This window comes from Bombus vancouverensis, chromosome 2 (assembly GCF_051014615.1).
Source record: "Bombus vancouverensis nearcticus chromosome 2, iyBomVanc1_principal, whole genome shotgun sequence".
NCBI lineage: Eukaryota > Metazoa > Arthropoda > Insecta > Hymenoptera > Apidae > Bombus > Bombus vancouverensis.
The window spans coordinates 10101350-10128160 of NC_134912.1; the positions used below are offsets into that span (position 1 = coordinate 10101350).

Sequence of the window (26811 nt, forward strand, 5' to 3'; positions counted from 1 at the left end):
ATATCTGGGAGAAGACACGATCGCGCGACGCGGAACGTTGCGCTAGACTGGATCGATCTTTAAGATTTGTCGATAAAAGTAACGAGGCCAAGTTAAACGCCGGCGTTTCGGTTAAAAGAAGACAACCACGTTTCGCGTCACACGGACGAGCACGATAACGTTGTTAACCGATATCTTATCTTGACGTGTTTCCGATAGATACCAATTACGTTCATGTCAGACATGCACTGACCTATCGAAGTGATGCATTCAAACTCGAGCGTTGCACGTGTGGCATTCTCCCTCGAACATGGTTCTCGACTTTATTTTTACCAATTTTCCGCGTGATTTAACGACAGTAAATATTTTACTTCGTTAACTAAAAATTAAAAACGCTAACTAAACTAAAATCCCCAAAACTAAACCAACGAGTTTATGTCGCGATATTATGTACATGATTATATATATGAAATAAAATGGAAAAGCTTTCAAGGATAACTAAACAGGTAAAATCAGAGGATATAAAAATCCGAATCTAAACATTGAACCTACGCTTTCCGGTCACGATCAAATAAATAAATTACATGAAAATGTCTTGAAAGCCGTTCATAGCTAAAAATATCTATCGCTAATTTATTCTGTCAGATTTACTCGCAGTAGACAATTTTTTAAACGTCTATAGGCATATATTAATATCGATCTTCTATCGATAATCTATAATATTTGTTTAACTATATAGTAGCTTTTGATATTTTTCACATTACTCTGCCAAATTTGAGGATAATTTTTGAAATATTTAATCCTCCGATTTCCAAACCACGATATTCCATTTCTATCGGAAACTTTCTATTGAAAATCATAGTTTCTTACTGGAAAGATTGAAAAACAAGCGAAACCAAAGACTCTACTGGCGCTGCTATGAATTGACACAGTGAGTAGAATTATCAATTTGCAATTTGAATGCGTACGGGAGTTAGAGAGTTAGACAGCAGTAAGACACGGAAAGAAATTCGATGGATTTTCACCTGAAAGTAGGGTGAAACGAGCAGTCGTTGTCGGTTTTTAGATCGCGAAACTGTCCGTGATTTCTTGAAACCGGCGCGATTGACAGGCATAGCTATAGCATGGCGGTATTACAGATCCAGCAAACGCTCACCGCTCTCAGGATCATTCGTTATATGAGTTAATGACTCTCGAGAAATCATCGATTGGTCCGTCCTGAAGCCGCGACGCCTTTCACACCGTGTAAACACGCCTTCTCACGTAATGTAATGGACGAGAGTTACATTTCGAACGGTAAACGGGGTGGCAAGCGATTTTCCACGGTTTCACGCGCGCGATCTATCAAATACTCGTTTAAATGTATTTTCGAGCATTTCTACCTCGTAGAACTTGAATTTGTCCATTTGTAATCGACACAGTATGATACGTCGCTATTCGAAAATCTTAAGACAAATCAATGTATTTTAAAAACGAGTCTTTCAGGAACCAAGTTGATTGTATGCATTTTTTTTAAGTTTCATAATTTATCACATCAAATACAGAAGCTTCGTTAAAACAAAATGAGAAGAAATTTTCAGCGGGAATGCAATTGTTTCATTATAGGCGTTTACCTCATAAGCGTTTCGATTAATTTTTTACATATTAATTTAAACGGCGAAGAAGTAACGGCGCGACTTTATTAATTGCGGAAGGAGGGAGGCTAAAATATTTCTGATGAGAAAAGGAAGATTTATGGTGTCCTATTACACAGTCTCGCGGAACCAGTTTGGCTTCGTGACAAAAAGTCCACGCGACTCCGACGACCGAAGCAAGAAGCGCACACACCTGAGTGTACAATATAAAATATTGTGTAGGTGGTTAAATTACGGAAACCTGTTGCACTGAATTATTAATTTTCCAATTTATTAGGCGAATGTATTAGCGAGTCAATGGCATCGGTGAAGTGATTTATAAATCAATTACTATAAATTATTTCATTAAAAAAAATGAGGTGAATAAATGTCTTTTTTAAAATACAATTGTCATTTCTATACTATAAAATTATGCAGTATAATGATATAATAATTATAGCCTGTCAAGTGTACTCAAATTTCCAATTCTGTCGGTATTTTAAGATCGCTTCTTTTTTTTTTTTTTTTTTAATTAATGAAATGATTGCAACAGTCAAACGAGACTATAAACAGGGAAAGGTCTTCACGATTTTTAAATATCATCGTGAACACGAAACGGCTCGGTTAAAATGCCGACTGCTTTGCATCGTAACTGCGTCGTGTTTTCTTTACGATCGTAAAGCTTATTCCATGCAAATCACTCTCGATCTGATTGCATCTACTTTTAAACAGCGATCCGAGAACAGTCTTATCGTGGATCGTCTCTATTGCCAAACACTTGTGAAATCGATCGAACGGCAATTAAAAGAACAGGAAACAGAGGAATGTCGGTCAAAAATTCTTACTAAATAGTAGAGAACGCTTGTCGGTAAAAGTAGTAAGTAATTAGAGTGAATTAACTGCTCGTTTTCTATTTCAAATGACATTCATGATATTTATCAAGTATTGCATAATAAATATTTATCATTAATGGACACTAAATATTGGGTTGTTTTGCAACATACATAAATTAATCCTGTTTTCGTACATGTATTGTACAAGAAGCATTTATGACACAACCAAATACTCGGTATATAATTTAAATGTTACACAAACATTTCTTTAAAATATACATTTTTCCCACTTTCTCAAATAATGTAATTTATTTCACCAGTAACCTCACTTCTCTAAATACAAACCATTCGTGAGCGTATCTTACAGGATCGATTTTGCTTGACAAACTCTATCAAACGTATTCAAAGATTCCAAAATATGCACTCATCTACATAATCGCAAGATCCATCAACAGATCTTACGAAACCATTATCACGGTCTCCGTCACCGAGAAACCAACTCACCAACAGATTCCACGAATCAGCCTGTTTATCATCATTCAGTCGAATCCTCTTTTCGCTAGTAGCTCAAGAACTCATGGGAAGTTCGATGAAATCGAGGGGGCGTTCACCGGTTTGATGAAAGTCCGGCTACCGCGTAATCGTAAGCGGATTAGGAATATCATTTCGGATTATCGCCGCCACGTTGGAAATTTGGATTATAATTTCGGATTATCGGTGTGCTCACTCGAGCATTGAAAAAAACCTGTGTTATGACGCACGTTGTAATAATATCGATACTCATGTTACGGCAGACCTTCGATTACTTAAACCTTTCGTAGAACGAGCGGTTTCATATCATAGGAATCCAATCGTTTCCCTATGATTTATCATCATTTTATATAATTGTTCGCATTTAGAAAAACGGATTCGATCAACGGGAATTCATTTAAATGGATATTACAATAAAACTTCATTTATCGAGGAATGATATCATACTTAGCGGTCATATGTGGAATTCATAGGATTTTATAGCTGGAGTTTGTATAACACTAAGAGGTCAGACAATAGTATCGAATAAATTCACTGATTCGCTATTTAAGATTTCTCACTAAGAAACCCACTCGATCATAAAAATTCATTTCACACATTCGATACAAATACGACTCTCGTTTTAACGAGCAAATTTTGAATTCCACATTTTTGTGACTTTTTAAAAGTAAGTGCGTATATAGGTCTATCATGAGAATCTAAGGCGTATTAAGAATAGAAAAAGTACATAAGAATGAAATAAAAAAAAAAAGATATATACTGACTCTGATCCGTGTCTTGCGTATCCAACGTGTTAACCAGTCACTAACCAAAATCTCTTTCAAATAAATTAAATATAAAACTAAATTCTACTACACTGCAGCCTGAGATATTCATCGAAATCCACGTCCATCGTTTCGCTACTCGTATGACCACAGCATATAATAACATCACCGGTCATTTATAGCTGCTCCTCTTACGAAATCGTTGATAACGTACAGGTATTCGGCGACAGACGGTGTCGGAATCTCTTATCTAGGTCTTTTCACCGGTGATGATCGAATTACCGTTTAGCTGGGAGAATTCGGCATACTTGCCCTCGTTTCCTCTTGCACTGACATTTCGAACGTCGCTTGCATCATCGCGACTTATCAGCGATGCACGTCGACGTGGATGGCTAATCGGATGTAGACTTGGCGGCACGTCACGAACACCTTGCTCCGAACGTCACGAACACCTTCCTGCGTTATCCCGACTCACGAAACCGCGAACACGTGTCCGCCGATTCGACACGCTGTGCGGTGAATTAATTCGTTTTTGCATGAGCCTACCTTGATTGGTAAATGCCGGTAACATCGTGTAAAGATACGCATCGAAATCCCAACGTAAAAGTATTACAAATGTTGTTATACAGTTTCCTCTTTGAGAAGGTTGTATAGTTTGGAAGAAGATACTAGATAATTTTTATAGTATGTTTTAATATAATCTTCTTAGAGAGGAATATTTGAAACACGCAAAACTTTAATTGATCAACTCTATAAATTAACAGTCTGGTTTCTCAAGAATTAAACTTTACCCACATATGCAAAAATTCAGATATTTTTAATAATTTGCTCGTTGAGTGGTCCATTCTTGATCGATCGTTCATCACAGGGGTAGAAATTCTCGAAACGAATAAGGAAGAAGTTAAAAAAAAGAAGAATGAAGCTATCATAGTCGATAGGGAATATAACAAACGAAGAAGTAAATCAAATTTTCTATTTTACCGTTATTGTACCAATTTATCGTGTGATTAACCGTTAAGTTAGCTCTTCTGGCTTTATACGAAGAAACGTAGAAATAGGGACAACGCTGAATACGAGAAGTTAAGCTACGCAGAGTTTCCTTTTATTATCTAGGAGAATATATCGAAGTGAGCATTTAGAAGATTCGTTAGGAGCAATGAATCGTCTATCCTTAGAAATATCGGCTCTAGGAACAAGCACGTGATTCATCGGGAAAGATAAACCGAGGAATTCCGCGTCGTAAAGCATTTCGTCATAAGTGCGGAGGCAGGAAGCGAGCTTTTGGTAGAAAGTGAAACTGATCACGAAACCGTATCACGATGTGCATGAAAAATATCCACCTACGATCGAAAATCGAGGAACTTTCTCCTGGAACAACCCTTTGTGTAGAATATATACGAACTCGATTTCGACGTACGATAACGATACAGTAATCTGGCTTTTACTTTTGCGACACGCGTCGTAGATGAATAATTTACAATCTTCCTATTGAATCTTAAAAAATCCCCTCTGTCCTACTCGAACGGCTTTTTACATACGCGAATCAAAATAATTGTAATTTACGGTATCGCGAAGAAATCAAACGATCTTGCTTCGAAGTGTCCTCGTAAAACGGCGGAAAAATTGCAAAACGCTCAGGCAGATCGTGCTTTAATTGAAATGTTATTTATGAATAATGGACAAGTTGTGACGTTTGGTATCGCCTCGGTCCGCGTATTCGACTCGAATGCAAATGGCACGCTATTACTGTACATTATCGGGGAGGCATAGTGAAATATCGATTGGCGAATATTACGGATCGATCGACGGTGATCAGGTCGTGTTGTTCGATCACGGACCGGATAGAAAGGCTGCACTTTAATTGCCAGTCGAGAACGATTTAAACTTGTACAAGAAACTTTATAGTTCGACGAGTTTCGTCGGGATTACAAGTAAATTGCATCTCGTAATGATAATAATCTCTCCATTATTCTTTTTATTTTTTTTTAGGTTTCCTGATAGTATTCAATGTTATGTAATTACTCATTTTAGTTGTGCAATAACGATCGTTATTATCGTCATTACATAGCTAAATGAAGGTATAGAGGGTCGCATGAACGTATGTGTGGTCACAGATCATTGATCGATGAAGATAATTCGGTTTGACATACAAATTGTCTTTCATCGGCGACATTGATAGCGTATGACAGATAAGAAGCTATTAAAATGTTACACACAATGGAACGCGATCCAATCGTGGCTCGCGATTCAAGTTTACGTATGGAGAAAAATTTATATTTTATATTGTCGTTCATGATTTATATGATCTAGAAGCAGTTAGTCGCACTAGATAGCTTTCCTATTAAAACACAGTCACTGGATCTAATTATAACTTAGTGCATAGTGTAGCAGATCGCTACATAATAACAAATATCGAAAAATGTAGTCAATCTTGTTTGCATAGAATTCTATATCATTAGTTAATCATTGGAGATCTAATCGCACGATGAAATTCAATTTAACATATCAGATACGATTGCATGCAATTACATACAGCTAGATCGCGTATCGAACGACATCAATCCACACTATTTTATCAGAAAGAATGAATCGAAAAGATTTTAATTGGAATAAGGTTCAAGAGATCCTATCATAGACTCCCAATTGTAATATCTTACGGATCTTCCGCACAACCAAGATTATATCGTACTGAATTGTACATTGACAAAGTACATAGCGGTAAATGTAAATCGAGACCTTGACGCTTGGATCTAGACCATCTGAATTCAAATTCCGATGCAAACCAAATTTTAAATTTAATTCCCGAGTGTCAGGAACCGAAATTAAAGAGCCAAGAAACAGAAATCTCAGCTATGAACGAACATCGAAATTGGATGGATTCCAGCAATAAATTCAGGTCTAAATTCTGATCTGAGAATCAGAACCTAAGTGTCGACGATGATTCCAATTTTAAAGCTAAATTTCTGACTTAAATTTCAACTACCAGTTCAGTCGAGAATCCAACTCGCGCATAACGCACAGATATTAACATTCGGTATAATAAACTCAGATCTGAAACTCAAGTTTCGATCACGAACTCGATCTCGAATACAAAATCTGAATCTGAAAAACAAATCGAATTGCAAATCTAAATTGAAGATTCAAAATTCCAAAGTAGGACATTAACCTTAACCCGTGGAATTCAAATTCAGATGATAGCATAATTGACATGTTAATCATCTATGATTGTAAGTTCAATTTATTGTTACGGCTATGAACGTCGTGTCAATGTTCAATCGAGTTTCTCAAATTCCGAGAATGATTAATCAAATTCGAGAAAGTCAAGCAACATTAGATTGCGTTTAATACGGTCTAACGAAGTCTACTAATTTTTTATCGTGTTGTATAATGTTTGATAAAGTCCGTAACGCTTCGAGCGAATATGATTTATGAAATCAATGGACTCCAATCGACTATTGTGACGTTCAATAGATCCTAGTGATGCTCGATAGGGTACAATGGATTGTAATTTGATTATTTTCAATAAAGTCTGATAGAGTCTAGTAACAATAGATTCTACAGTCGTCTGGTCAGATCTGATAAGTCTGGTTACAGAAAATTCAATTGCATAGGACAAAGTTCGATTATATTTTTCTAATTTCGATGATATCATATACAATTGTATGTTTATACTTCACAGAGGAAATATCTGATCACCTCTCACACCAATTCAAATATGAATCTTAGAAGATCGAATTTGGTCGTATTGAGATAAATGATAAATTCATCACACAAGTTGCTATATACATAGAACTCGGATAAATAATTAAGTTTCGGTTTTAGTTGTTCTAATTGTTTAAAAGAATAAGGAACGATCGATCGAGGTATATCTAAAGTGATTGGTAACTTTGAGAATGTCTCCGAGAATAAATTCTTCGTGCAATAGACATTATTATGAAATATCGATAAATGAAGATTCGCGATAGGATGTCGATATTTAGCAGAAAGGAAACTGATAGACGCCTTGCTTTGAATCATATACCAACAAGATCTTACTGATTTCCGATAATATCGATGAGTACGTATATTACTTGCAGTTATCCAGTGCGATAGCACTGGCGCCTCATAATCTCGTAACTATGTATGATTACTTCATCACTTTTTATTTATACCTTTTGAAAGTACCACGTTTTTTTGGTCTTATTTTTTATTTAGACGATTTGGATCTTCACTTCGAATTATCTTGCTATACGTTGCACGTTACACGCCATCCAATAATAAATTATCATATAATCGAAGATCACAGGAGACAAACAGACATTTCTCATATTTTACATTTCATATTATCAATTTTCTTCTCTTTGTTTCATCTTGAATTACGATTGTCATAACGTTCTACGATCGGGTTCATTATAAAACTTCGTAGATATTTTCGTAATGAAAATATTTCAGGAAGTTTCGCAAGATTTGTACCTTTGTATTTAAAAAGTCTTCTTTCCAATTCTGTAAGTATATTAACCATCAAATAACATTTAAATTTACATTACAATTAGAACATCAAGAAAAATGAATTCATACGTGTTTGCCTTGTGATTCTGAATTACAATACATGTGCATATTAGAAGTTATAATTATAGCCTAATTACATACTTCGTTATGTAATAAACAAGCTTGTTAATGAATGCCAGGAATTATTAATTAAAATATATGCACTATTTTTACTGGCACTTCCACGAAACATAAATTCTACTGTAACAAAAGGAAACGGATGATTAATACCTAATTCCTTATCGCGAAACATCAATGATAACGAAAACACATAAAAGCATGCCTCTTGCAATATATTAAACAATGATCAAATCGGATATTAACGATACTATTTTAGCACTTCGATAACGCGATAAATCCTTTGTACATAGGATTCATTTAATGCCAAGAACTAATGCACATTGGCGTTCGTTCTTTGTAGCAAGAGAGAAAAGAAAAAGCTGCTTTCGTGTAGATCAGTCTAGAATGCAAGATATAGTTTCAGATTATGATAAAGATCCGAATGAAACACGCGATTACCTTTTTTACAAGGATATTTCAAACAAGCTAAGTATTATAATTTGCCTCGTAAAGTTCGCCAAATATGCTTATGAACGATTTTTAAGCGATTTACATTAAAAAATGGACTATTTAACTGGTTATTGGTGGTGTGATAGAAAGCGAAATATATTTTATAGATTGGCAGCTTGATGGGCATCATTTTTCTCGAAATACGTAACTTTCACTCATCGAGGTGAAAGAAGTTGTTCGTTCGTCAAATATTAATATCCCCATTCGAAATTATAATAATATAATTCAGTAGCCTGTGTACAATTTTGTTGTTCATTTTATTAGTTCTCGTAAAATGCCTCCTTGCTGATTCAAGAAACCTAAAGTACGCGATATTTTCTCGTTCTTTCGTCGTTATAGCAAAGACCAATGGTATTTCATAATATGCAACAAGTTTGATTATTCTACACGCAGTTCAAGATTGAATTTCAAGATGTCGAAACTTAACCGACTCAAATAACCCTAGCTTGTTATATTCAATTTTCTTCCTTGGTAATCATTTAACAACCCAGGAAAAAACTACAGAGAACATTTGAAAAACTAAAAAAGGCAAAGAATACCAACAGTTCGTTTATGCGGTAGACCCTACAGATTGCAAATTCCTGAAATAATAGCGAAGAACGTCGCTTAACCCGAAGCTGAATGCGTGTTCGTTGTTATAAATATCCTTGTCAGAGTGGAAAACCATTGACAGAATGGCTGCAAGAATCCAACAGTTGCGTCGTGACGATTTTACGATCCCCTTGACATCGCAATTACTCCTGGTTAGACGACGCGTCTTAATGACCGTGCAACCATTCATTTACGTCGTCGCTTACGGTGTTCGGTAACGAGGAAGCATAGTAAAACAAACAGCGTTCGGACGATTGGCGTGGATTTTACGCGCGGAAACGTTGTTGGCGAGGTTTCCTGTCCATCTCGCTATCTGTCTGCGTTCCAAACACCGTTGCGTATATAGCAACTAGGGTAACGTTACAAAATGTGATTCATAGTTTCTGCTTGTCACCAAGCAACCTACAATTTCATACTCGCGAGTCTTTCCACCGATAACGAGCTGCTAATTCATTCTTGTTTCCTCGTTTTCTTCTTTTCATAGCGTGCGTTTCAATGGCCGTAGATTTTATGGAATAATCACCGAGACGAATAAAGGCTACTCCTACCCAATGATCGTGTATCAAGGAAGAACTAGTCGAATGGATTTTTCTAATGAGTCGAGAAACGCATAGCAAATATAAGCTAAAAGTATTTATCAGTATCGATAAATAAGCACGGGACGAGTTGAGATTATTCGATAAACGATTTCTCTTTCTTCGTCCCCCGGCATTTCCTCGTCTTTATCCTTCGCCGCCTTTTTTCCATTGATTTCCTCGTTTTCTTTCTCTTTCAATATTCCAATCGATTTGGTACAATTTACATAAAGTAACGATTAATGCACAAGCTCGAGATCGGTAAGACGAGCCGAACCTGATTCGATCTACGTATTATAAACTCTCCTACGCGCTGCCCTCGAGGGGACATCGATGCCTGGAACGAGGTTACATCGAGAAGTAACATTACTCCCCTTCTTGTAAATTATACCGTAACACCTGGATACCTTGGATGCTCGAAGAAGTTGTCCCATTACCAGCCATTGCCGACTTCTTCCACTGCTCCTGTACAGTCGAAGAAACGGTAATATGCACAAGGTGCTTGGCGGACCACGCGCTTCTTTGCTACGAGTCGGGAAGCGAATATATAATCGACAGTCCGTAGAAAACGATTCGTAAGTTTCTTCGTTTCTTTCTAATTTCTTATATCGGAGATTCTGCAATTCTGCAATTAACTTGACAACTCCTTTGTTATCGCGATAACTGGAAGAAAACTTCCAGTTCGTTGCTATACTGTAATTCGAATTGCTACATCGCTCCATGCTTCAAACCCTTTCCCTTCAAGAGGCTGACACGCAAACTCAAGCGAACCTAAATTTCTCCTGAATTCTACAGAAACAAAATCTATCAGACTCTCTGATTTCTATTTCTCAATAACTTCAGGAATCTAATTGTAGATGTGATGTAAAACAATTAAAGTCTAACTAAACAGTGGAATTAAATCAAGTATTACATATTGTAACATACATACAAATATTTTTCACGGTTTATGATGCGATGCCATTCATTTTTATCTTTTGCTGGGCTCTGGAGAAATGACAAAATCCCGGATCTCGTGTAACAAATATAAATTTACGATCTAATTGTAAAATCTTTCATAAGAAAGAAGTTCACGTAGTTGCGGTATATTTTGCCAACGTCAACGAACAAATTTACCTTTTCCGAAAGAAGATGAAACCATCATAAACCGCGAAGTAGAGCGTGAATCGGATTCAGGCCGCTAATCGCGTCCCGCGATTTTTCATCGTGCGGCTTTCGCGATTCTGGAAGCAAGGGTCAAGTGCTCGACGCACTTAATCAACTGCATAAGAACCAGTGGTAACCGTTTGACAACTACCGGGTGTAAAACGCCCACGAGTAGCTGTAGAGCAAGAGCAACGTGTCCGAGGCTAATCGTCAAATCCGTTAGACGTCGTATCACTCATGACTCGCGCACAACGACGTGATTCTCGCCCATACTTTAATAATGACTTCCTTAACCCTGGTCGTCGCGTGATTTATACGCGATTGCTCAGACACGCCTCGCAAGACCAGCTTCTCCAAAGTGATCCCTCGACAATCGCGCATTTTTCCAGCCGTCGAAGCGAGGCTGTACGGCAATTTGCGGACGTTGGCTATTAGGGCTTGTAACGTGAGCGATTTGACGTCTTAGCATGCGAGGAAACCCCACAGAGAAAGCACGCAACAGGGGGGTAGACGAGCTTAATTGAAAAACTTCGTTCGCCAGTGGCACCCTGGAAATTTATCCGTGAAGAAAGTTGCGATCAGAGTTTTGACTAATTAAGCTGTCCAAGCCATTTCTAGTATTTTTTCCTCTTAGGTTTATTAATAGTTACCGGTGCGAAGGAGTAATAGATAATGTATGTAATGGAAAATAACGGGACAGAAAAATAATAGATATAATTAAATGACGAGGATCTGTGGAAAAGTGGTATATAATACAGTGAGTATATGTAGCTTCTTGCAAAAACCACTATGCGTCTCAATATTATTTGTAATGAGATTACATTGTTATAGCTTTCTCATTTTTTCATTTTTACTACTTTAAAAATTACACGTACTCTTTTTTAAGTGATTAGTCCATGTTATTATTATTACCATTATTATTACCATGGCCACTACTAGAAACGGTTAATGAATTTCTACCTTTCTATGATTGCCTGTAGCGATGTATTTTAATGTTCGAAAGCATACAGATTTTTCTATGAAATTACTCAAATTAAAGATTTCGTTACACGCACCACTTTCTCTCCGAGCTCTATAAATAATTTATCAATCAAAGATATGGATAAGTTCCTTGGCTAAAACTGACGGAAGTAGAGAACGAGTGAAATCCTATTAACGTTAGAAAGTATCGAAGCTACGATTAATTAATTAATTTACAAGGAACACGCTTTAACTCTTCAATTCCAGAGATTGATATGCGTATATCAAATAAGTCGATATAGCATTCGTCGAGTCTAATAAGAGTCAATTTAACATCAACCAAGTGCTTGCCAATTTAGTACCCGTTTCACGATCCCTTGATCCGCTTTGCAACGTACTACGTACGAAAGCAATTTTCCAGCTTGTTTTACTACCCGTCGAAATCGTTTCTTCCACATAGGATTTCGCTGCCTTCACGCTCGGACATTGTAAACCGACCGCATAAAAGATGTTCATTCTACTTCTACTAATCCTTTCTACGAAACAACTCTGATCCATACAGAATAAACGACAAAGGAAAGAAGAGGAACTCTCGCGACGTGTTACTTAAATCGTTAAAATAAATATACCTCACGCTTCGGCGTGCAGCATTATACCGAGGATTAAGATCATAAAATGCAATCAAGGTTCGTAGGGAGAAGCGTAATTTACAATTTTACGCGAGTATGACGTACGAATAGACGGCGCAGTTATACCAATACAGTTATATCGACTGCGTGTATCGTTAAATAAAGAAGAAAGGAAAGAAAAGATGGTTCTCGATGGAGCGACGAGGGTGAGAACTCATTCATGACGTTGTTTGTGAATGGTACGCGAGATCGACGCATCGGTGAGCGAAGGCACACAGGAGAGAGAGAGAAAGAAGACTGGTTCCAAAACCAGTCGCCAATTAAAGCGACACAGGCTAAGAAACACGATGGACCAACTTTATTACGCATTAACCCATTCTAATAATTTTTTTCGCCACGAAAACCTGAAATTCGTGTTCGTTGCATCGTTTCGTCCTGGTGATTGCACGGTGACCTCGATATTTTCGAACATGGCTATTTCGTAGTGTTTTCTATGTGTGGACGAACAGGTACACGTTTTGATGGGACGATAATTTAATCGCGAATCCAGTCGGAGAGAGAACGAAGAAGGATAAAGTGAGATCTTTTTTGAATAGATTTATACGATAAGCGATTAACTCTTTAGTTATAACTTTTTTCATTTTGCTACGGTTCCTGGATAGTTTTCGATTGAAATATCTTTTTATCTTGGAATTTATTTCTCGCTTTGAGAACTTACGCACGTGTTACATCCAGTTCTCCCTACGAATCCTTGTCTTTTATCTATGTGTTTTTTAATTTTCTCCAAAATTTGTTATTATCGAACAAAAGATTTCTATCATTCGACGACGAATCTAACATATCAGAACTAACACCCTGTAACAAGGTTCTTGAAATCTTTTTCGTTTAACAGATAAATATATTTTATGTAATTTTTTAAGATCTCTCGATCTTGAAAAAGATAGGAAGAATACCTATTTTTTCTTCCTTACAATTACGATACAATTACAAAGTCTCTTGAAATAATAAAAATCTGATTAAATTGATTAGAATCCAAAGATCGTAGCAAGCTCGAATCACAATTACTATTAATACAAAGCAGTTACAAATATAAACTCAAATACCTGGTACAATTAATTGACGAGTAATAGCACAACGCATATTGATACTCCGTCCTAAACGAGTGCTCGTTTACCAAACTCCTACCTGTGCTTTTTCCGATTCCATAAGTCAATTAAAATGAAAAGAGGATAAACGATGCATCGTTAGAAATGATACTACCTGAATTCATCATCCATGCGATTATCATAGTCGAACACGCGTGTAAGAGAACTTTTCCGGCAGATACACGAGTTTTCAATATTCATTCGTTCGTGAAGATTGATTAAGTAAGTGGAAGTACTGGTTGAGACGTTCGACGCGATCAGCCAGGACAATTTCAACATTTTATGCACGCGCCAGCTGGGAAATGATTAATTGGTCGATACGAAATACAAGCGAACGCTACGAGCATGAGCAATTGCTCGGAAGATATTTAGCGGAATCAATAAAGCTATCGAGGATCATGAATAGCGAAATACAAAAGAAGTACCATAAGTTATGCAGATATATTAATATTGAATTGGAAATAAATATAATTTAATAGCTTTTATACTTTTCTTTCTTGGTTCTCTTCTTGGTTCTTGGTTCTCGTTGGTTCGAGAAAGATAAATAATTAGATACACGAAAAGCAACATGGATTATTCAGATATTTCAGTGTTAATTTAGAAATATAGTACGCTACTAGAACAATTGATGGATCGTTCACCGTATTTTGATTTGAATGGGAGTAGTATGAACTGTTGAAATAACAAATTTTAATTTCAAATGTTACCCTACTGACATTAGCCACAATAAACGTTCTAGTGTCAGCCAGCTCATTATCTTCGATCACACCGTAAACTCGATATCAGATAATCAACTCTTCTAACTAGTAAAACTATATATATTTTTAACTGATAAATCTATACGTATTTAAAATTCACATCTCTCACAGAATAAATACCAACACTGCAATTTTGCAGAAACATTGAAACAGAACTTTAATGATATCAAACTTGCATTTATGAAATTTAACATAAACTCTTCAATACCCACGACAAGCCAAAATACAAAAACCGAACAAGGCAGATAAAAGCAGGAAAATCTCTCGCGCTTTTTTTCCGCGGTTGCGGTGAAAAATATTTCTCAAGAATACAAAGGAAATAAAAATAGGCAGCACGGTTTTCGTTAAACAAAACCAGCCACTTGCAGAACGCAAGTTCGCGACTAAAATACTAGACCATAAAACACTGTATAAAAATTAACATAAACTTTCCAAGGTTTAGAAAAACCATAGAATAAAGATACAGAGAGGAATTAAAAAATAAGAGAAAAATTTATGTAAAGTAAAATCGTATAATACTTCACGTAGCTATCGGACGTGAAATGCATATATCGTCCAAAAACTTTCTCCCATCTTTTACCAATTACGTTAAAAAGAAATTTTTTTTAAATAAAAAGAAACAAAACATAACAGGCCAGCACCCTTTGCGTGAAACGAAAGCAAGCACACGCGTTCGCGACCACCGTGACCACATGAATCATTCGGCTGCAATTCGCTTTCCTGTCGCAGGCCCGAGAGTGCAAAATCAACGAGAGAACTGACGGGGCAACGTGTACTTGCGGGTGGGTAGCCGGCGAGAAAAGAAACACATCTCAATGCGTGTTTTCGCCCACGTCATCCCCGCCGTTTATATTTCTCTAGCAAGATTCGTGGTGCGCTTTGGCGAAGCGGTAATCGCGCGCGCGCACACATTAATGTCTTACTCCTACGAACACGGCACGGTGAATAAGCGAATGAATTGCCTTCATTACCACGATATATGCGGCGCCGCGAATCGTAGAAATCGAGGTAGCCACATCCGCGAGACCGTGGATTTGTTTAATAATAATGAACCGTAAGGACAATACGACACCATTGTAATTAATCACCGCTCGTTGGTATCTTGTTTCATATTCTGAGAAAGAGACTCATGACTTTAGAAATCATACTTAACCTTGGCAAATTCTTTCAATTTTTATGGGAACTTCTCGTTCTTGGTTTAACAAATGGTACGTGTTTTAACGTTTTCAGAAAAACTTCGACGCTGCTTCTGGCGTTTACAGGAATGAAATATCTGGTATCTTTTAAACGATATTTGCCACAATGTAAAAGATAAGAATTTTCTAATGGTTTTTGAACAAATTCGGTGGATAGCGATATTGAAATTTGTACAAGCAACGTTTTATCGTTGAAGAATTTTGATCACAGATAAATGTACACGTAGTTGGGACAAATAAGTAGTTGTAACGTAATAAACGATCGCATATTCGACTTAAATTTCAAACACGAAAAGGCATTATTTAAAAGAAAAGTGCGCTCGAGAATATCTGGGTTACGTAAATAAATCTTTGTTACCACACATTTTACACGATCACAATCAATTACCGATATCATGAAATGCATTCCTTGCACAAGTGCAACTCAAACGAAACCCGAATATCGTATACAACCGATTCAATAGGAAACTGACGTTCTGTCGGCGAGGAGCCAACCTGTCGGAGTTGGCTCGCGCAGAAATCGCTCAGCAAGAAAATGAAGATTGACGTTCACGTTGTCTGAAAAAAAAAAAAAAAACAAACGGAGACATCGACTTCGTGAAAGTTGGTGCACGTTGCAAACAATGCTTTAACCGCTGAACGTCGTCGTTTCTCAAGGGAAGAGAACAGAACGATGTAAATCTTCGAACCGCGAAATGCGTTAAAACAAGCCACCCCCGCGACATTTACAGGTAAAACGGAACTACAGCGTTGAGAAACCGCAACCAGGACATTTACAGTCGTTTAAATATTTTTTTCGACATTTCGAAGACAATGTTTCGACCACGTTGAACGTGCTATTGTTTAGCCAACATGAGGCGATAAATTGGTATGTAAATTTTAGAAACTCGATCGTTGATCTCGATAAGGCTTCCGTGTAGCATTGGTTTAGATCAGTTTTGTAAAATGGCAACGTCAAACATTTTGTCTGTGGAAATAGTATTCAAGTACTTTTAATTTTAAATCTTACTTTAACAAGAAATGACGTATGAAATATATTTTTTTAAATCATGTGTAAGGAGTTCAATAAAAAATTGAATTAGCATAAAGACGACGACCATTAAGTAATTCCACAACTTTGATTTTAAACGAGGATATTTGTAAAACGAACAACGATGATTGACAGTTGGTAAAGAAATATAAATTTATTAAAAGCATCATAACGATAAATATGAAAATTAGTGTAGTTTTATACGATGTTTCCAGTTGCTTCGTATGAATATATAATGAATACACACTTCTATAAAAATATTGAAAACATCCATATCTTAACAATGTTTCGTGTTGTCTCATTGAAATCGAATTTAAATTCATGAAGCGAAACCGCGTAAAATTTAAAATTAAAATGAATAAAACGATTACAAAACGGTGACAATGTGCAAAAAAGATTACGTATTATGTGATTTTAAATTTCGGGCATCATATGCAATTGTATACAAAAAGCTGATTATTCGCCATTCTGATACAAACGAGTTTGACGCAAGAAACTGGCACTTAATCTGTTGACCGAAGAGGAATTTAATGCTTCCATTGAGTTCCTAATCTCTTTGACATAATAATGTTTGTGTTTATAAATCTTCTATGTTGTAATATTTTCTTTCATTTTCATTAAAGCTAAACATCATATTTGCGTATACAAAAATTACTTTTATTCCTTAAATTCTTCCTTTCAATTATTTGTAACTCTTAATTTCGTGATTATAGAAATTTCTAGTTAAAGTAATAACCCAGTTAACAGGTTAAAACATCCACATGAACCTCGTTTTCTGACAACAGCCAACATCAGTTTCCATCAACAGGTTTCTCTCGCGTCACAGCTGATCTATAATCACGATCCCACACAAGGTTAGCGTAACTTTCAAAATTATTAAGCAAACATTCGATGTTCGCCGGTTATCATTACACGTGATTGCCTGGGGAAAAAAGAAAAGCCTGGCTCGCTGAATTACATCGAATTTGCATACAGTTTTAATCGTCCTTTACGACCAATTATCGTCTAACATGCTATCGATGCATTTAAAATGATGCAGAAAGGGGGAGAGAACGCGTTCGCAAAACGCAACTTTCCAACCGATTGTCATTAGTTCACGGTGGTCCCGCGGGATAAAAAGGTGCACGGGGAACTTACTTCGTGTTCCATGAGCGGCGTGCTTTCTTCGCTGGGTTGGTATATTAGCATAAACGCAGCCGTTAAATCCGGATTCAAGGTTAACGGCACGTGAAACTCGGCCACCAGCAATGCGGCAGGTAGAGCCACGCCGAAAACGAGACGAGAGAATCCAACGAAAGAAAGAAGAAAGCCAGGCATCTCTGATTAAACACCGCTTTCCTCGCTACATCATTTGGTAATCCCTAAATCTTGTTTTCTGAAATTTTCGACCAACTTATCTCCTATGGAGATGAGATACGAGAGATTTTTGCTGTAGATTGCCAAGAATACGTTCGGGTTTCAACTATTAAAAATTGAAACGCAGACATAAGCAATATTTGATATTGTTTGTGGATTTTATAATTTATCGTTCGTATGATTTTTATGTGAGCGTGCGTTTGTTCATACATAATTAAATAGTTTGTATATATAATCGCACGTAGCATGAATTATGATACAAAACAGTCGAGTTTTTTGCTATATATTAAAACGAATCTCGTTTCGAAGGAATAAACTGATTCGGAAAATTGGACATATCTGACAAAGTTTAGAAGAGATCGAGGTACAACGTAGTTTACTAAACTGATTCGTTGTATATTTCCAAATAATATACGTTGAATAAGTTTGCATTTGAGTAATATATCACTCATCGAATTGACATAATCGTGAACAAACTTGGAATAATTGAAAAGAATTTAATATATCTCAATAATGTACGAGTGATTTATAAACCATTTTTCACATAGTAGATAATATTTTTGGAGAAAGCGATAATCTTCCAAGAAATTCACAGAACTGGATTTTCAAATTTTCATAAGAATACGGTTCAAGCATCTTTGAATATTGAAACGCTGTCAACATACGTGCATTTAAATAACCGTGGCTACACAAAATGAAGACATTTCGGTATTCATACATCAGAATTTCTAAACACATGAACAAGCAAGCACAGTTTATGACATATCCAATATTCGAATGGCTATAAATCATTACGCTCAACCTTCTCGGTTTACGCATAAAAAGCGAAATGAGTCAAACAACCGTTCCCCGGCACAAAACACATGTTACGAATCAAAATATATACTTTCGTATCGTGACGATTCTATTCGCACTTGCGTATATCTGATACTACTATTATTCACGATTTATATTAGACAACGGTCATGCAATCGACAGAGTTTGTTCTTTATTATACATATTCATGACTAGATTGCGAATATTTACGCAATTTCATATTTATACATTATGAACATAATAAAAGAAACGGGGCCTAAATGGAGATTTATTTCACTTACTTAATACATGGAATATTTCAATCTTTCTGCATCTTATACGTACTCTGCGAATTTCTACATAAATTGAAATTTTCCATAAATGCATGGACAATATGGATATATTTATAGTCTATTCATGACTAAACTATAGACGTGTATGGAATTTTATATGTTTACATAGTTCAAGAAATGGGAAATATTAGTTAGAATTATTAAACATAGAATATTAAATGTACGACTTTCTGAATATTTTCTATATCTATAATTTGTAGTAACAGAAATTTCTTTCATCTATTAAACTCATCGTTAAACTCACCTACCATTTTTGCATATTACACGTATTCTATAAATTTCTTACATTTAAATTTCCCTTAAGCGCGTAAAATTCCGCAGTGTAATAACAATACCACAAACTATTACGAAACCCGAAAACATTCCTCTTTCTGTCTCCAAACGTATAAGAATCCAGTTGCCAGATATCACTATGTAGAAACGTCTAGGTAACATAGTTCAGGAGAATGCACTTTCTAATCGAAAATCAAAAGCGCGCGACATAAACAAAACCATTCTGAGAACCGTGTTTCAAAGTATCCGTCCCCTGCACAGTGACAAACGAACGACAAACGTGCTATGTTTTCTTTTTTGGGCAATATATGTACTCACTGAAAATTCTCGTCTCCAGCGATGGGTCAACCGTGAAAAGTTCGTTCGCTTCGTAGAGATCGTCCTCGCGACAAACGTTCAAACATACGAGGTCTGTTACTAGTACCAGGGAACCGCGTTGCGGCTTCATTTGCATCACTATAGCACGGTATCGATGTCAACGTCTCGGTAAACTTCAAAGTTAAACAGGGAATGTTTCCGTCGTTTCGATCGCGACACAAGTATTTTCTAGTTTCCCTTTTTTTTCCACTTTTTCCACCGTGTAGTTCTCACGATCCCATTTTCTTTCCTTTTTTTTTCTTTTTTTCTTTTTTTCATTCTTCCATTTCAAGCGTTCGATCGTTCCTGGAATCCGTTTAAACTGCTTCAGGTCCGATTTAAATGACAATCACTATGAAATATGCATAAACGTTTATTGTACGGAAGCAGAACACGTGTGGGGATAATTATACGTTGCTTCAGATAGTTAGCGTCATTGTTTCGTCGGTTCTACAGAATTTACGATTAGTTTGTTGCGCTTAGCTATACCTACGCCTTAAGCGTACGTAGCGTAAAATTGTTGTTGCTCTGATGAAAGCACCACGTTAGATTATACCGGTCGAACTTCATTTATTGGAACAAAATTTTGGGCAATGCTCCCAAAGGAAGCACATCTTCAATTTTTGTTCGACGCATTTCCCTTTTTTCCAACAAAATATTCATCATATTATATAATTTTTACGAGCCTATTTTCATCCGATAATTTTTATGAATTCAAACATCTCAAATTTACGTAACTTAACTCGCGAACTCCAGTTAATAAGAATTCCATTCATGGAATTCTATTATAATATTTAATTTCTCTCTCATACACGCGCATCCAACATTTTTCAACAAACTCAGAAGTCTTAAGCTCGAGTAACTTGATTAATCTGACTAATTGTAAGGCTTCAAACCATATTTTACGGTTTCTTCAATTTTTGCTTCTCCTTTCTACAGCGCATTAATAATTCTCGAATAAATTGTCGATCGGATCGAGCAGCCGAGAGTCGACTTAACGGAATGGAACGTGACTTCATGGGCCTTGAATTATATCTCCCGTTGCAATTTCACGTTCCCGAAGAAATATTCGGTCTAAACACACGTTGGAGAACGCGCGTTTCGCTCATCGCCCTCGGCACGCGCCAAACAAGATGGATCGTACGTGAACGTAGAAAACGGATGAAAAGAAGGATGAGGAAGAGGAATATAATACAGCCGATATGATGTATACGAGGGTAGTTAGCCATGGACGGCGATTTACGTGTTTATCTGGTGAGAATGACGCGTAAGACAGACCGACAAACCGATGAATTACGATATAAATTACCGCCATTTGTCGAAACTATCCGGCTCCATTTGCGGTTCACGGTAACATTATATTTGCTTTCATTACTCGGTCGCTTTGTGTACGACGCTTAATATTTTATCTTAATGAGCAGAGAAAGGTAATTACTTGTGAGAAGAGTGATTATGCGAGCTGGTTGAGTTGTTATTTTTAACCCTAGAAGTACTAGGCGTACCGTCATGTGTGTACACTATATAAACGTGTTGGTGATTACAATTAATAAAGTACAATGGGAAGAAATGTATAATTACGTTTTTATTTCAATAACAGTTCAACATGATGTTTTTACGGTAATTACGGAAATAAAAGCACTAAAACTCTTTGATGAGTTAATACAACAAAGTGAGAACATACAGGGTGTTTTGCTCGAAGCAAGTCATCTCATTATCTTTTTTAAATTATGACGATGCAGAAAACTTTTCGTTCCAAGGTAAACACGTTTTTATGCATAAGTAAATTGTCTTCTGTTGTTCACAATTCTCTCGTGTTTCGCTGCAATCTTGGAAGTCACGTTCGTTGTTAAATACTTCAAAATCACGTTATTACACGTACTCGATCATGTCCAAACATATAAATCGGTATAAACGCGTCTGACAACATTGGCAGAAATCCTACCGTAAATCTTCTGTGATCCTCAAATTTTTATATCTCGTACTTGCTCTAATTTGAGCAATCAACAAGGATTTGTAATGGCTTAAGACTTGAGAAGATATTTCATATAAAATTGAAACGAGAAACTATTCGTCTCGATAACAATTTTTTTTTATATTTTGTTCAAACTTGAGACATTTTTCAACGTTAAAGAGATATAATTGACTTTTGAACGACTGAAAGCAAAGTTGACCAGACGGTGAATGTCTGCTACCCAGAAGCGAGCTGCTGCGCCCATTTCCGCTGTCATGTCACCGCCACAAGATCCCAGACGCCAACGAAGAGATCGCATCGGGGATCGATTTATCGAGCGACATCGTCGATCGAGATCGTATCGATCAGTCTGTGATGCGGAAAGAAGGGAACAAGAATTCTAAAAGGACCGATGTCACGGCGATTTTTCAGGTTACGCGTCGCAGAAGAGAAAGAGACGTTTAATCTGCGGTCTCGATCGCCCGTGCTCGAGGCGTGGACATTGTGGACAACCGCGATCCAGATCGCGACGTCGCGTTAATTGACGGGGATTTAGATTAATTGTCGACTAACGAGGATTGCAGATTTATCGGCGATAAATGTCGATGACTTTTTGCTCTTTACTGTTTGATTGGCTTCTTGGACGATTCCAGAACGGGTTTCCCAGTTGTAGGCAATTCGAAATGAGATTGCAGGCTGATAGAACTTCTTGGAACTTTAAATATTACACATGGAATCAAGCCACAGTTAGAAACGAACGATGATAAGTTTGAGACGCGGCAGTGTATGTTCACGGCTATGGTTATAGTCAATACGCGTTGTGACGAATTGTCGTCCCAATGAACACGCGAACAATCAAATACAGTGGCTACAAAAGGTGTTTGCACACCGTTATCTACTATAGCATTTATATATCGATTAATTAATTCCAAGTATATTAAATTTCGTGTCACACAGTATACTACTTTCGCGTGACTATGAAGATTTGATACTGTAAGAATGTATAGACTCTGACAGGAAAAGATTTCATTAAGAAACAAAAATATGTGCAAATATTTCTGCAGCCACTGTATACAGATTCGGCCTCCGGATGTTTCGCTTAGCAAGACGACACTTTGTCGGAACGCACGTCCTAACCATGTAACCTTAGAGAAAATCTGTCTGATCATGTCTGCGTGCTACGTCTAGACGCTCTTGTTTGACACAGGAAATCCTACGTTCACGCCATAGTTACGGGTAGCAGAGCTACGTTATTCACTGTCGATACAGTCGACAATGCTTGGCACACGGGTGTCGTTGATTTCGACTTTTTAGACCAGTTGCACGGGAACGGGGTCGAGTAATCCCAAGCGGTAGCCGTCCGCCTTATCTGGTAAACTGTGGCAACGACAACGACTCATTGTTGGCGAGGGAACCGCGTGCCCTGTGTTCACATAACAAGGGCCTAGCAACAGTTTCGTGCGATGAAAATAACCGGTCGGTGTGGGACGAATGAATGAATCGTTTCGAAATCGCGGGGGGAGAGATATACCAGATGTTGGACTCTCTCGTGTCACTCTGCTGCTGGATATTCGAAACCTCGTTACCGACTGGCTCAATTAGATTTGTGATCATGGTGTTGCGCGGCTGTAACGAACCGGCCAAGTTAATGTTCCAAGGTAGGTTCGAAGTGTTGTTTCGACTTGTTTATAGAGTGTACTGTGCAGGATGTGATTTTTGTGAATGAGGTTGGATCGAGACAGGTGTCCTAGTGTAGAGTTCCGAGGAAAAGAACTGTTTGTGGGTGTAATAGTAAGCTGAGTGGGTTAGATTGATAATGGAAGATTAAACGTTACGACACGATTAAAACATCGACGAAAATGAACTCCTGCTGTACGACAAATCTATTCGGATTTAAATCATCATACATCGTACGTGTATTTAAAAACTGTGGTAATTTAAAACGTGTAATTGAATCCTGTGTTAGAAGAAGATCGTCAAAAAAGGCTTTCAAAGACTAAGAACAGAAAATTACAAAAACAATATTTAACCGCTGTTGCAAATAGTTCCAAGCTTTTCGTTTTTCCTAAGAAACTTGTTCGAGCTGTATGCGTCACTTCTGAAATATATGAGATATATAGATATAATTATATAATGATAAAAATAAAGACATGCGATATAATTCCATGAAACAAGTCACGATATAAAGGATTGGATGGCCAAAACGAGTCTCGTGCGTACGTGTATAGTCACGTAAGGAAACGTTAGAATCTCCATAATACATAATCAATGCACGAGGGACACGCGAACCTACCGCGGCAACCGTTCGATTCACGGTAGCAATCGATAAGCAGTCACGTTTCTGTATTCTTTCTCGCATAATGCAAATTATCGGCACACAAGACCAGACAGGGGCTAATTTAATTACAATTTCACGGATTAACGCCGTCGCGCTTCGATTCCAGATAGCTCGTGTGACGTCGCGTTGGCGACAACGTTTTATCGCTAGATACTCGAATCCGACGTTAATACGAGCCACAAAGCGCGGGTGGTAGTAGAAGAAATACAGCCAGAAGATCGGGCGGCTCCTGGCGTCGATGTTCGCGGCAAGGATTGCATCAGCGCGCCCTTAATCCCATTACGAGTAAGTAATGGCCCCTCGTGCGCCAACCAGAGAACCGTAAAAATGTTGTGTCAGATGCTATCTGACTGGTTGTCGTTTGGTAATTTACCATACGTCCAATCTCGACGAGTTACACATTGGCTAAAGGTCAGCCCGCTTTTACGCTCTTACCCGAGTCGATCGTGGCTTCCGAAGAAGTACCTTCTCTTCTCGGAGCGGTTCAAGTTTGTTAAAGGAGAAGAGAACGAATAGATTAGCGGACGAAGAAAGGAAGGGAGACCAGTGGAACGGTGGGTATTTATAGGTCGTTCGAATTCTATGGACCTCGAAGGGAACACGACGAGTAATAAGTTCCGTTTAAGTCCGAGCTGGCAGATAACGATCGGAATTTCGCGCCGAGCCTCCGACAGATACCGTGTGTATCCAATCTACTTGTAATTATATGCGACGGAATCTGGTATGTACAAACTGTTTAACGGTAAACGGTCAATTGGTGCAAATAGCCGGGACTGGGAGAACAGCTACTTAACGAAATTGCCAGTGCACTGCTCTGCGTGCTCCTGATTGCGAGGATTGCTTTGAAAGCGCGTGCACGTATTGTGCAGTAACCGACGAACCAGTCCGAGGATATCGTTCGCCGGATATTGCGTACCAACAAGTTCGAAAACCATTTCAATGGGGATGAACGGTACTATACGATTGTTCGAGTCAAGTTATTTCATAAATAATATGGGAAATTTAGGAGATAACGATGAAACGAAGATATTTATCAATGTATTAAGAGTATTTCTTTTTCATATAAATCTCGACGTGGAAATGAGTTTATATTTCTTTTTTATAAATTATGATCAATAACGAATTACGATCTTGCTGGCATACTTTTCGGAAGAATTCTTCTTTCCCGTATCTTGATAGAAATTTTAATGCATAATTAGTAAGATGGGTTTTATGAAACCATAAAAAATTTTATCTTTGAGGTAATTTGGAAGAAGAAATAGGCAGTTTGGGAGAACAAGCAGTTGCGTAACTCACTGTACCACCCGTTGTAAATTTCCCAATGTTTCTACCTACGTGATAAAACCACCACTATACTAATTACGTCTTACAACGCAACATGTTAAATGTAAGACTAAGTACTCGTAAAAATCGGATATCGTCGATTATCACTTTTTATCTTCGACGATTACGAACGTTCTCGTTGCTTCTTAGTAACATCTGACCGGAACTGAATTTCCATCAAAATCCACACCGACGAAAGTGTCCATTCGATCATTGGCGAAAGGAATTCTGGGAAAAAAAACGCATAAAAGCGTAGCGTCGCCAAAAACCAGTCCAGATATATCGCTTCCGGTATAATGAAAAATATCAGGCAAATTAACATGGTCGAGCCGATATTGTTACAGTGATTTATGGTATGTAAAACAGCGTTCTGGCGTTCGAAGAGACGAGAGACGTTCGTCGTCAGTGAAGATGGTCAATGACGTCTGCGCGGAATAGCCATTAAGCCGCGTATCCACTGGTCAGACGCAAGTGGTTTATGAACGTTTATGAAACGGTTCAGCCTTTAGAAAGTTATGCACGTGGAAATTGATATATAAATCGCGTATCTGACGTTAACAGATATTCGTCGCGAATGCTTTTTAAAGGCAGATTTCCATTGGTCGGGCAAAACTTTTGTCAATGTTTGCAAACGTTCGCTAACGTTCGTTAAAGTGAATTTTCTTCGGTAGATAGAGGACGTAGAGCGTAAACAATTGTGAACGATCGTGAAAATTTGTATGGCTTTAAAACAATGTTGTTACATTAAAGAAAATTGTGTTGTTCCTTTACGTCCGTAGAAAGTTGAAGAAAATAATAATTTTGAGATCTAACAATGCGCTGAGTTTTAAAATAGCTTCTCTGTAAAAAAGAAGAAAGAAATAGAAAATTTGACTGATCATATTCTGAATGTAATATTTCATTTGTCAATGTTTGTTAAAATTTGCCAGATATCTAAATTAAAAAATTCGAACGTTGATGAACGTTACAGTTAATATTTATATTTTGAGTAGCGATATCCGGTGGATACGTGGCTTTAGGTGTTTCACGAGACGATTAAACCCGCATCATTGACCGCCCTCTTATTATCCGTGCCCGGTTTCCTTGGCCCTCTCACCTTCTCTTCGCCTCCCGCTTTCTACTTGCATAATGCATAAACGGGGTGAAAACACGAGGAAGCTGTAACGGTCTAACGTCATTTTACGCGGTAAAGAGACTGCGAATTTACAAGAAACCAAG

General features: G+C 37.4%; 1 protein-coding gene across 3 annotated transcripts in view; it reads right to left on the bottom strand.

The window, feature by feature from the left end:
- The window catches only part of LOC117163250 (uncharacterized), a 112069-nt gene that overhangs the window by 21682 nt on the left and 63576 nt on the right, over positions 1–26811 (bottom strand). Inside the window, exon 1 of one of the 3 annotated variants that reach the window (XM_033345359.2) lies at positions 19943–20173. The exons of the other annotated variants lie outside the window; for them this stretch is intronic. The gene's annotated coding sequence lies outside the window, so the exon portion shown is untranslated. Of the gene's footprint in view, positions 1–19942; positions 20174–26811 lie in introns of those variants that run through there. 3 annotated transcript variants of the gene reach the window in all.